This window comes from Mirounga angustirostris, unplaced genomic scaffold, assembly GCF_029215605.1.
Source record: "Mirounga angustirostris isolate CCGP_5_RB_7025 unplaced genomic scaffold, mMirAng1.0.hap1 SCAF_5, whole genome shotgun sequence".
Lineage (NCBI taxonomy): Eukaryota > Metazoa > Chordata > Mammalia > Carnivora > Phocidae > Mirounga > Mirounga angustirostris.
This window is the reverse complement of record NW_026991713.1, coordinates 172,607,317-172,619,836: the sequence shown is the minus strand read 5'-3', so window position 1 is coordinate 172,619,836 and position 12,520 is coordinate 172,607,317.

The following is a 12,520-nucleotide window of genomic DNA, read 5'->3' as shown; positions in this document are numbered from 1 at the left end:
TCGCGAGTGCCCCGCGTTTGCCTTCCTCCACCGAGGCTGCCTTAATAGAGTTTGGACCTATGTCTTGGTGGTTAGCCCTTGGGCTGAAAAACTGAAGAAGGAGGATGGTGGAGGACCCGCCATGATCTTAAAATTAGGGGGGAACCAGTCTAAACCTACCTCCCCTCTGGCCCCACCCCCTCTAAGTCTAGGAAACCGGAGGCTACGTTACCTTTCGGTGCCTGTAACAAAATCATAACTGGTACCAAGGTTTTTAGGACCTCTGCTGACTTACACGAGGATTGACAACGGGACCACTTAACCATTCACCCAGAGACTGGGATACATACGAATAGAGGATACTATGGAACTCTTTAAATGGGAATTTAAAGAAAAGCTGTTACCCCATTACTTGCAGAAAGGGTCCAATCTTTTAATGCTTAGATAAAGCCTCCTCTAGGTGTGCCTGAGGGGTAAGATCTGCCGTGGGTCGTGGGCAGCGAGGAGCTGTCAAAACATGGGAGAGGTAAATGTTCAGTCCTCTGGCACCTGGTCTGTGCAGTGATGGGACTAGGTGGGTAGTGACTTTCAAATTCTTTTCACCTTGACCCACAGTTCTCCAGTGCACATTACAATGTAAGTTCCATGAGGGTAGAACCTGGATCTTGTGTCTCTTTGCATCCCCAGCACCTGGCACTAGATCAATGTCCAATAAATATTTGTTGAATAGACATGAAATAAAGCGAACAATAGTAAAGAGGGCAGTGCAAATGCAGGGATTATCATCCAAAAACCTTTCATGTTTGCAAAGCCCCTTTAATTTTTTATTTTTTGTAATTCTCAGAATAGCCTTGTGAGCCAGGTAGGCAAGAGATAGTCTTCTCTACTTAGCTCCAACAGCTGAAATGACTTTGATAGGGGGAGTCTGTTAAAGAATAAAGAGGAGAGGAGAGGACAAGTTCTAAGTACATTCTAGCTATTCATCTTGAAATAATTCAGGCCTAAATTTGTAATTTTTTGCTGGTTTACAATAGAGTACTTCCCTTAAGCAGCAGGATGAGCTAGGGAGGGACAACTCAGGTTAATTTAAAGCCTAGAAGGCAAAGCAAAGCAATCCTGGGAAACCATTTGTTTCAAGTACAGCAGGAAAATTTAAAACGAAGGTAGTACAGTAGGAAAATTAAAAATGAAACCCCGCAAACTACCACGAGTGCTGCTGAAATTGTAATACTGGTTTCACCGTCTTAGCTAGCAGCCAGTATTTTTAATTCACGCCATTTGTCAGTTTGTAATTATACACTTGTGTGATAACTTGATGAATGCCACCCTCTCATACGAGACTGGAAGCTACATGAGAGCAGGGTCTGTGCTATATTGCTCATATTATGCCTCTAGAGCCCAGCTCAGGACCTACCACCAGTAGATTCTCATATAATTTATAACTGTTGCATAAAGAGATATTGTTGTTGCTATTATTAACTTTTTGGAAAGCAGTGAGGGAAAATGAGTAAGAGCTAAAAGATGTAATATTATCCGACTAGTAATCTGTGGAAGCATTCAACGAAAGCAAAAAAAAAAAAAAAAAGGAAAAGCAAGACCTGAAGACATTCATTCCTGCATTACCTGTGGAGGTAAACAAACAACAAAAGCGCCAGGGAATGGTTTTATTAGATGATGACACATGAATATAATGAAATAACAAACAATCTTAAAGTCACAGTCATATGGATTCTTTGCATGTGGACTGTAAGATTCAAAACAAAACAAAAAAGCAGGCACTTCTCAAATTTGGTTCTGTAAATGGGCAGAAAAGAAACTGACATTTTTGGCTGGTGGGACTAAGAACCAGAACTGGCACTTGTTAGCACATTCTGGGCCCTGGGCCCCTCCCTTGACTACACCGTTAGTTGCGAGCCTGCTCTGGTCTTTTGCCCTACAGCACCTTGTTGGTGGACAGCCCGGGAGAAGAGCTCGGCAAACACCCTCTAAACAAGGTTCCACTATTTGTGTTCTAGTCTTCGGCGATGCTCACCTCTACCTCCCACTTTCATTTGCTATCCAATCAGGAAGTCCTATCCATCGCAAACTGACTCATTCATCCACCCAACAAACATTAGTTCTGGGCCTACTGTGTGCCAGGCACTCTTCGGAGTGCTGGGCAAGAGAAATGAACTAAACAGACACAGTCCTTCTCTCATGCAAGTTACCTCAATGGAAGAAACAAGACTGCTAACGAATAAGTGAATGTCAGGCCACCCCCGTCTCCATTCTGTCACCATACTTCATACGTACGTCAGATTTTTTCCCCCTCTTCCAAACCCAGCCTGGCTGCCAGTTGTATTTTAAAGGTGCAAATCAGAGCTCTGATGTCCTGCTTAAAAATACCATCTGGGCTACGCAGAACATTGTTTACATGTCTTCTCACGCCCACGAAGCCCTTCAGGGTCGCCCCTGCTTACCTTCCCAGCTTCATCTTCAGGCACCCTCAATCCTGCACGGCGAGACGTTTTCCTGGCAGCCGCCTTTCTTCCACCCGGAATGCTCTCCATTCACCAAACACCGGAGCGCCTACAGGGCAGGCGACTGCCAGCCCCGGGGGCCGTTCCCCCTCCGGGACAGATTCCTTCGATCCGGCCCCCGCGCCTCCAGCTCCTCGGCGGTACAGAGTTGATCACCCAGTCCTGCAGTCCTTGACGTGGACAGGGACTGGGTCTCATTCATCTCTCTGCCAAAGGCCAGGAGTCCAAGCATCGTTTGTGGCGTGAATGAAAGAGTAACGACGGGAGCTGTACAGACGACTCTAGGAACTGCGGAGACGTCTGCACTTCCAGGTGCTGGTTGCGTTGGCACCCGAGGAAGCGAGGAGTCGGGGGGTCTCCTCCCGGGCTGCTCTAGGAAGAGGGCTCGGTGGTCCGGAGGACCCGGGGGAGCCGCCGGCGCGGTGCGGGGGAGGAGAGCGCCGCGTGGGTGTCGCGCGGTAGCCGCCTCCTCGGGGAGGCGGGGCCGAGCGGAAACCGGGGCGGGGCGCTCGGGGGGGGGGGAACTCCGATGGCCAATTAACGGGCTGAGCTCGGAGAGGGGGGCGGGGCGCGGCGCGACTTGGAGGCGGAGCGGGCGGCGCCGAGGCCTGGGAGTCTCCAATTTCATCTCCCCGCCCCTCCTCCCCGCCTCTGTAGCTCTGGGGTTGGCGGAAGTGCTCCCTGCTCACTCTTGCCCCAGAGACGCTCTCTGTAAATTAAAATTTAAAATTACGTGTTGTCCCCTTTAGAGTCTGTCTCGGTACAAAAGTGTGTGATGGGTACACACAAACAAGGTGCACACGAAATCACCAGGAATCGTTAAAAATGCAGTCTGATTCAGTAGGGCAAGGGTGAAGCCGGAGAGGTTTCATTTCTAAGAAACTCCCAGAGGATGCTGATGCTGTGCGTTCTCTAAGACGCTTTCAGGAGCAAAGGTGTAAAAGTGCAGTCCCAGAACCGGCAGCATAGGCATCCCCTGGGAATTGTTTGGAAGTGCAGATCACCGGACCCCCACTCCTAAACCTGCTGAATCAGAAAGTCTGCGGGGGGTGGGGTGGGGGGTGGGATGCAGGCAGTCCGTGTTTCTACAAGCCCAATGGGTAATTCTGATGCACGCTGGAATTTGGGAGCCAGTGGATATTGGAAAAGTCAAACAGCCTCGACTGTCTATAGACTTATGATCATGGTCAGTTTGCCTTAATCTAGCTAAACTTCAGGTGAAAAATCAGGATAAAAATACTAATGCCTTCCTAGTGAATCTCTTATAATGAGGAAATGTGAGATGATGAAAGTAAAGAACTTGGAGCACCTAATAAGCATTCTAGAAAAGTTAAGCTGTCATTACCATTCAAATGGACTGCCAAAGGGCAATTCGAGAAGGGGTAACTCACCTGGCCTGAGGTGCTAGAAAAGTCTTCCGGGAAGAAACGTGAGTTGACATTTGAACCAGAATCTTGAAGAACAGGAATGCCAGGTGAAGGTGAGAAAAGGCATTCTAGGAACAGGGAGCACCCTAGGTAGTCTCAAGAAAAGGCCAGGGGTGGGAGGGAAAGTGTTGTGGGAGGACTAGAGGACAGGTGACTGCAGAATAAATCATAGAGACCCTGCAAGCCACGCAGTGATGCTTACACTTCATTTTTTAGGTAGAGAAAATACCTTTAAAAGAAGGGCAGGATCTGCTGTATTTATTGTAACTGCAAATCTTGTGACTAGTGTGGAGGGTGTTCTGAGGGGCAGAGAGACCGGTGTAAAAGAGATGGTGATAGGTCAGGCTAGAATCAGCAAAGATTTAGGCTAAGGCATTGGCCCTGAAAATAACGGGAAAACAATAGAGGGAGGAAAGGTTTCTCTGATAAAATGGACAGAACTTGGTGGCCAAAATGGATATGGAAGACGAGGGAGTGAGAGGACTCCATGACTGCGTCCAGGTTTCTAGCTTGGTGTAAGGGTGAACCATTCTGAGGTGCCTGGGTGGCTCAGTTGGTTAAGCGGCTGCCTTCAGTGCAGGTCATGATCCCTGGGCCCTCGGATTGAGCCCCACATCCGGCTCCCTGCCCAGTGGAGAGCCTGCTTCTCCCTCTCCCTCTGCCTGCTACTCGGCCTACTTGTGCTTTCTCTCTCTCTGTCAAATAAATAAATAAAATCTTTAAAAAAAGGGGGGTGGTGGTGAACCATTCTCTAAATACGTAGAAGGAAGAGCATGTAGATAAAGAATGTACAAATAGAAGCCAGAACTCCAGGGACCAGAAAACCTTTCAGAAGTAGGCAGAAGAAAAAAGAGACAAGGAGCATGAGAAGTGGACCTAGGAGCTGCCAAAAGGAAGTCCAGGAAGGCTGGTGTCCTGAGAGCCAAGAGAGATTTCAGTCAATACCAGTGGGCAATTACTTGAAAAGTTGCAACGACGTTAAATAGGACGAGGACCGAAAATAGGCCACTAGATTCAACACCGGTTGGTTATTTGTGGTGAGCTTAGAGAGTAATTTCACTAGTGCAGTAAGGATGGGAAGAGATTTTTTAAAGGATGAGGCATGGGCAGGGGCAGGGGGAGTAAGCATATGGAAAATAACTTTAAAATATTTTTCTGGTCCACCAAAGTGGAAAAGACAGGGCTCCAATGGTAGTGACCCCAATAATATTACCTCTCAATGATGGTGATTATCTGCAAAATCATTCATTTGGGGCGATGAATAATTTCATTTATTTTTTATTTTTTTTAAGATTTTATTTATTTGAGAGAGAGAGAATGAGAGACAGAGAGCATGAGAGGGAGGAGGGTCAGAGGGAGAAGCAGACTCCCCGCCGAGCAGGGAGCCCGATGCGGGACTCGATCCCGGGACTCCAGGATCACAACCTGAGCCGAAGGCAGTCGCTTAACCAACTGAGCCACCCAGGCGCCCGATAATTTCATTTATTTGAGGTACCTCTTGCAAATGACTGAATTTTGGAGAGCAGTGACCCAGACAAAGAGGGTTGTTTCTGTTTTGTTTTTTTTTTTTTCCAAACAACAGATGAACCTTAAATTAAACTATTTAGGTGTGATTTTCCTGCTTGTCTATTCTGGGAACAACATCACCTTTGCCATTTGCCACTTTGGTTTTAGAATCTGGTAAAGAGAAAAAGAAGGACAAATCACAAAGAGGCAAGAGAATTTCCTAGGTCAGTGAGTTTTCATTCATTTCATTCAGCACTGAATTCAAGCTGCCAAAAGAAGAACCAGAGCGGGGCACCTGGGTGGCTCAGTCGTTAAGCGTCTGCCTTCAGCTCAGGTCTGGGATTGAGCCCCGCATTGGGCTCCCTGCTTGCTGGGAAGCCTGCTTCTCCCTCTCCCACTCCCCACTGCTTGTGTTCCCTCTCTCGCTGTGTCTCTCTCTGTCAAATAAATAAATAAAATCTTTAAAAAAAAAAAAAAAGAACCAGAGCATCTTTCACCCCAACCTTATACATTGCCCTGGTCCAGCTCTGAGCTACTGGATTACTGACTTTAGGAATTCTTTCAGGACTCAGTGACCTTCCAGAATGTGGCTGTATACTTCACCAACGATGAACGGAGTTGCTTGGACCAGGGTCAGGGCCCCTTTTTCCAGAATGTCATTCTGAAGAATTACAGGAACATGGGTTTACTGGATAAAGATTCTGCCATATAGACAGGAAGCTTTTGAAGGTTTTTTGTTGTTGTTTTTGCTTTTTGGTTTTTGGGTTTTTTGAGAGAGAACGAGAGCACACAAGCAGGGGGAGGAGCAGGGGGAGAGGGAGAGAGAGAATCTTGGGTGTGGAGCCCGACACGGGGCTCGATCTCACAACCCTGAGATCATGACCCGAAATGAAATCAAGAGTCAGAGGCTTAACCGACTGAACCACCCTGGTGCCCCAGCTTTCAGTTTTTGTTGTAATTAACATTCATTGCTTCAACAACCACAACTCTTAATTTAGCTATGATTTGCTTAAGTTCCATTTTGTTGATGTCAGTTGAGGAGATAATGGAGCACGTACTGGGCTGCAAAGGAAAAGGGGAGGTTGTGAGTGACCAAAAATTTGCCCCAACAAGTAATGTTTTCATTAACTGAGTAAATTTGGAGAGGAGCAGGTCAGTTTGCCTAAGGCTCTCCTAAAAATCAAGCCAAACAGTGACATATTGACCTTTTAATTTTAGTCCAATGTAAAATATTTATTTTGCGACAGAGTTTGTAAATGATTTGTTGTTGTTGTTGCTGTTGTTGTTATGACTTTTTGGCTTTGCTGTGTTTTTAGATGTCTTTGTATTTTGGTGGCCGCTGTTTGTTTTGTTTTGTTTTTTTACTTTGTTAAAGATTTCATGCATAGAACTGGGAAAAAAAATCCTTGGCTATTCAAATGTAGGCAAAACTAAAAAAGATTCCTAAAACCATAATTAATTCCATATATCCTATATGAAATACATTTAGTCTAATAAGTGCCTCCTTAAAATATAAATTTAAGGAGGAACTACACTTAATGAATTGGCTGAAAACCCCATGAAACACTCAAAACTAGGTGAAAGAGAAAAAAATGCATGTAAAAACATAAACATTCTCAAATGAGGAGGAATCATTTTATTTAACAAATGATGGTAGAAAGCTTCTTGACATTGCCTTGGCAATGATTTTTTGGATACGAAACCAAAAGCACAAGCAACAAAACAAAAATAAACAAGTGGGCCAACATCAAACAAAAAGGCTTTTGAGCCACAAAAGAAACAATCAACAAAATGAAAAGGTAATTGATGGAATGGGAAAAAAAATATTTGCAAATCATGTATCTGAGAAGGGGTTAATCTCCAAAATATATAAAGAACTCCTATAACTCAAGAGCAAAAACACAAGTGATTCGATTTAAAAATGGCCAAGGACCTGAATAGACATTTTTCTAAAGACATGCAGATGGCCAATAGGTACACGAAAAGGTGCTCAGCATCGCTAATCATCAGGGAAATGAAAATCGAGACCACAGGGCGCCTGGGTGGCTCAGTCGTTAAGCGTCTGCCTTCGGCTCAGGTCATGGTCCCAGGGTCCTGGGATCGAGCCCCGCATAGGGCTCCCTGATCTGCAGGAAGCCTGCTTCTCCCTCTCCCACTCCCCTTGCTGTGTTCCTGCTCTCGCTATCTCTCTCTCTGTCAAATAAATAAATAAAATCTTTAAAAAAAAAAAAAAAGAAAGAAAGAAAATCGAAACCACAATGAGATCTCGCCTTGCACCTGTTAAAATGGCTATTATTCAAAAGACAAGCAATAACAAGTGCCAGCCAAGATGTGGAGGAAAGGGAGCCCTTGTGCACTGTTGGTGGAATGTAACGTGGTGCAGCAGCTATGGAAAACAGTATGAAAATTCCTCAAAATATTAAAAATAGAACTACCAGATTATCTGGCAATCCCACTTCTGGGTATATATCCGAAGGAAATGAAATCACTACCTCGAAGACATATCTGCAGCCCTATGTTCTTGTAGCATTATTCCCAACAGCCACGACATGGAAATGACCTAAGTGTCCCTCGATGGATGAGTAGATAAAATGTGATACACACACACAATGGAATATTAATTATTCAGCCTTAAAAAGAAGGAAATCCTGCCATCTGGGGACAACATGGATGGAACTTGAGGGCATTATGCTAAGTGAAATAAGCAAAGAAAATGTTGTATGATCTCACTTATATGTGGCATCTAAAAAAGCAGAATTCATAGAAACAGCAGAATGGTGGTTGCCAGGGGCGGGAGGTGGGGGACATGGGGAAATGTTGGTCAAAGGGTACAAACTTCCAGGTATAAGATGAATAAATTCTGGGAATCTACTGTAAAATATGCTGACTATAGTTCACAACACAGTGTGATATGCTTAAAGTTACTCAAAGAGGAAACCTTAAGTGCTCTCACCACATACACACACAAGTTGGTAATTATGTGAGGTGATGGACGTATTAACTAACCTCACTGTGATCATTTCACAATATACACTTGTCCTGAATCATCACGTTGTACACCTTAAGCTTACAAGATCGTATATGTCGATTATGTCTCCATAAAGCTGGGGAAAATAAGATGTTAGATGACTGATTATAAGTAAATGTATTAATAGATTGATTAAACCATTGGCTTTAACTGAATTATCTTTAGGCAATTGATTTTAAGCTAATTGGCTTAGAATTACTTAGATTGTGTTGCATTTCAGTAGATTTAGTTACGTAGTTAATAGATTAAGAGAGATCGAGTCATTGACCATTTAATTATGTAAATTGATCAGAAGTCACAAACACCAATGGTTTTAGAGTCTATTGGTAATAAGATTGCATTGAGGGGCGCCTGGGTGGCTCAGTCGGTTAAGCATCTGCCTTCGGCTCAGGTCATGATCTCAGGGTCCTGGGACTGAGCCCTGTTTTGGGCTCCCTGCTCAGTGGGGAGCTTGCTTCTCCCTTTCCTTCTGTTCCACCACCCCCCCCCCCAGCTCATGCTCTCTCTCTCTCAAATAAATAGATAAAATCTTAAAAAAAAAAAAAAAAGATTGCATTGAGATAACTTTCTAGGCCCAAGATGGAGCCCTTCCTGCTCATGCTGCTCCATAAGCACATCGAAATTTATACACCTTCTATGTCCCTGTAAATGCTCAGGAACACAGTCGATGCAATCAGCCAATCCCCAAACGCCACGCCAACTCACCCCAAGCTAGGCTGACTAGGTGGCCCCAGCCAATCAAATATTTTCTTTCTCTTCCTCATTCTTTACTCTTTATCTTATCAAACCTCCTGCGCTCCACTCCATTTTGCAGTTTACGTCTTCAAGCGTTAAATGAAGTTTGTATCACCTAAATTGTCTCCTTTAATTATTTTTTAACAGTTGCTCACCCGTAGGGTCGCAGTTAATAAGTGAGGAGCAGGGCAGCTCATGGGGTTCTGGAGAGCACGTGGGCAGCCTCTGTGTTTGGCACCCAAATTTTAGGCTAACACCATGGTAAGCCCAACAAAACAGGTCTAAGGCCAGGTTGGTCTGTTGAAGTCCTGTATTTGACCTCTGCTCCTTGTGAATTGGTTTTATACATGCTAATTATCCCTAATTTACTGAGAAGTACAGTCTCTCTTTGTGGATTTCTCCTTCTGACAGCGATTTAATTTTAAAGCCTTAAGTAATTCCTTAATTTAAATAAGAAACCTATCTGGGGGTGGCCGGATTCGACCGTGACGGGTGGGCAGAAGCTACCCTTAGTTTAGAGGCCAGACATTTTCTTTCCCCGACTCTCTGAAATATAAGGACAATTACTTTTTAAAAACATCTGAGTGGGGCGCCTGGGTGGCTCAGTTGGTTGAGCGACTCCCTTCAGCTCAGGTCATGATCCTGGAGTCCCGGGATTGAGTCCTGCATTGGGCTCCCTGCTTGGTGAGGAGCCTGCTTCTCCCTCTAACCCTCCCCCCTCTCATGTGCTCTCTCTCTCTCATTCTCTCTCTCAAATAAATAAAATCTTAAAATAAATAAATAAATAAAAACATCTGAGTGTGTGGTGTGTGCACGTCCATCACCATTTGGGAGATGACTGATTTCTGTAGCAGACTCTTTTTTGGACCATCTGCCCAGTTCATCATTATGTCTTTTCTTTGAAAAACGGCACCATATACTTGGATGGCCCACCGTTTTGGGGTGAGGAGGATCCAACCACACTCTGTCTTGGGACTTAACCATAGTTAGTCTTGGGACAAGCCTCTGCCTGTGGCTGGGCCTGAAGTATATATAAACTCAGCAACTGCGGGGAGCCCTTATTCTGCTCTGTGAACAGAGCGACAGAGAAGCTGACAGAGACCATCTCTCTACAAAGAGACAAGAATGAAATGGATTTTCAGCGAAAAGCAGGGACAAGAGAACCTGAGGACCTAACAAGAAAGATCCTGGGGCACCTGGGTGGCTCAGTTGGTTAAGCGACTGCCTTCGGCTCAGGTCATGATCCCAGGGTCCTGGGATCAAGCCCCGCATCGGGCTCCCTGCTCGGCGGGGAGTCTGCTTCTCCCTCCGACCCTCCCCCCTTTCATGCTCTCTCTCGCTCGCTCTCTAATAAATAAATAAATAAAATCTTTAAAAAAATAAAAAAAAAAAAAGAAAGATCCTGAGGTGCCTTCGTGGGCTGGTGTCTTTTCGGATTCTGGTTTTAGTTCCTCCTGAAGGCAACTACAGTCTTCTGGGTAGATTCTGGGAAAAGGTTCATACTCCTTTTTTCTTAAGCTAACTCACGTTGGTATCTATTATTTGCTACACATATATAATGTAGGGAGGTAGTGGAGTTTCTTTCTGATCCCCACAGTGGAAAATTACAAAATAAAGCCTAGCACTGAGCCTGACAGTTGACTTGGAATGTTCTCAGCTGGACCCTGGATACACAGCTAGCTGGTACCAATCACAGGTTTTCACATTTTTAGGCAATGTCATGAATTCCCAGGGTAACCAAATAAGCTCTGTTATGGATTAGAGTCATACCACTTAGCTAAGCAGTTTTAAAACCTTTTTGTTTTAAAGTATAACATACGCACGCAAAAGTGCACACAGAAAATGTACAGCTCACTGATTTTATAGAATGAACCACTATGTAACCACCACCCAGTTGAGAAATAGGACATCGCCAATCTTCCAAAAACCCTCCTCCCCAACTTGGACTCACTACCAAAATTATAACCTCCTACTTTTCTTTCTTTCTTTCTTTCTTTTTTTTTTTTAAAGATTTTATTTATTTATTTGACAGACAGATAGAGCGAGGAGGGAACACAAGCAGGGCGAGTGGGAGAGGGAGAAGCAGGCTCCCCGCGGAGCAGGGAGCCCGATGCGGGGCTCGATCCCAGGACCCTGGGATCATGACCTGAGCCGAAGGCAGATGCTTAACAACCGAGCCACCCAGGCGCCCCTAACCCCCTACTTTTCTAATAGTGACCAATATCCTGATTTTTATGGCCACATGCCTCATCCCCCAGCCCCCATCCAAGCATGCAACTGTAATGTTACAGTTTACTTTTGTCTGGGTTTCTTTGAAACCTCTACTTTTCAGTGTCTGGCTTCACTCACCGAATGTCATGTTTGTGAGATTCGTCCATGTTGTTGTATATAACTTAAGTTTGTTCATTTTTCATTGCTGCAGATTTTTCCATTATGTGGATGTACCAAAGCAACTATACGTTGGTTGCACAAGTGCACTTAAATAGAATGCAAAACCAGACAAAAGGCATCTCTATTTTAGAAATTGTGTTAGTGGTCCTTCTTTGTGGGGGCAGGTGGAGATCGGAAAGGACAGTGATGGAGCTTCTGGGATGCTGTTCTAGTCTCTGTTGGGGGTGCCCATGTTCAATTGAGCTGTGGTAAGTGAATTCGGTAAAGTCACAGGATACAAAATTAATATGCAGAAATCTGTTGCATTTCCATATGCTAATAATGAAGTAGCAGAAAGGCAAATTAAGAAAACAATCCCACCAAAAAGAATAAAATACCAGAAATAAACTTACCCAAGGAGGTGAAAGACCTGTACTCCAAAAACTATAAAGTATGGATGAAAGAAACTGAAGAAGGCATAAACAAATGGAAAGATATTCCATGCTCATGGATTGGAAGAAACACTTTTTTTTTAAGATTTTATTTATTTATTTGACAGAGAGGTAGAGCCAGAGAGCACAAGTGGAGGGAATGGCAGAGGCAGAGGGAGAAGCAGACTCCCCACGGATCAGGGAGCCCGACGCGGGACTCGATCCCAGGACCCCGGGATCATGACCTGAGCCAAAGGCAGACGCCCAACGACTTAGCCACCCAGGCGCCCAGAATGTCCTTCCTTTTTAATGCTGAGTAATATTGCGCTGTGTGAACAGACTACACTTTGCTTATCTGTTCAGTGTGCTCACCTCACCCCCGTCTCTACCTTGTTTTCCTTTTGCCTCAGTTTCCTTGTGCACTTCTGCAGGCATGGTTTGGCAGAGGCCTAGAGAGTCAGTCCATGTCAGAGTCCTGTTTCTTAGTGGTTATGAGACCTTGAGTAACAAGTTACATAACCTCTG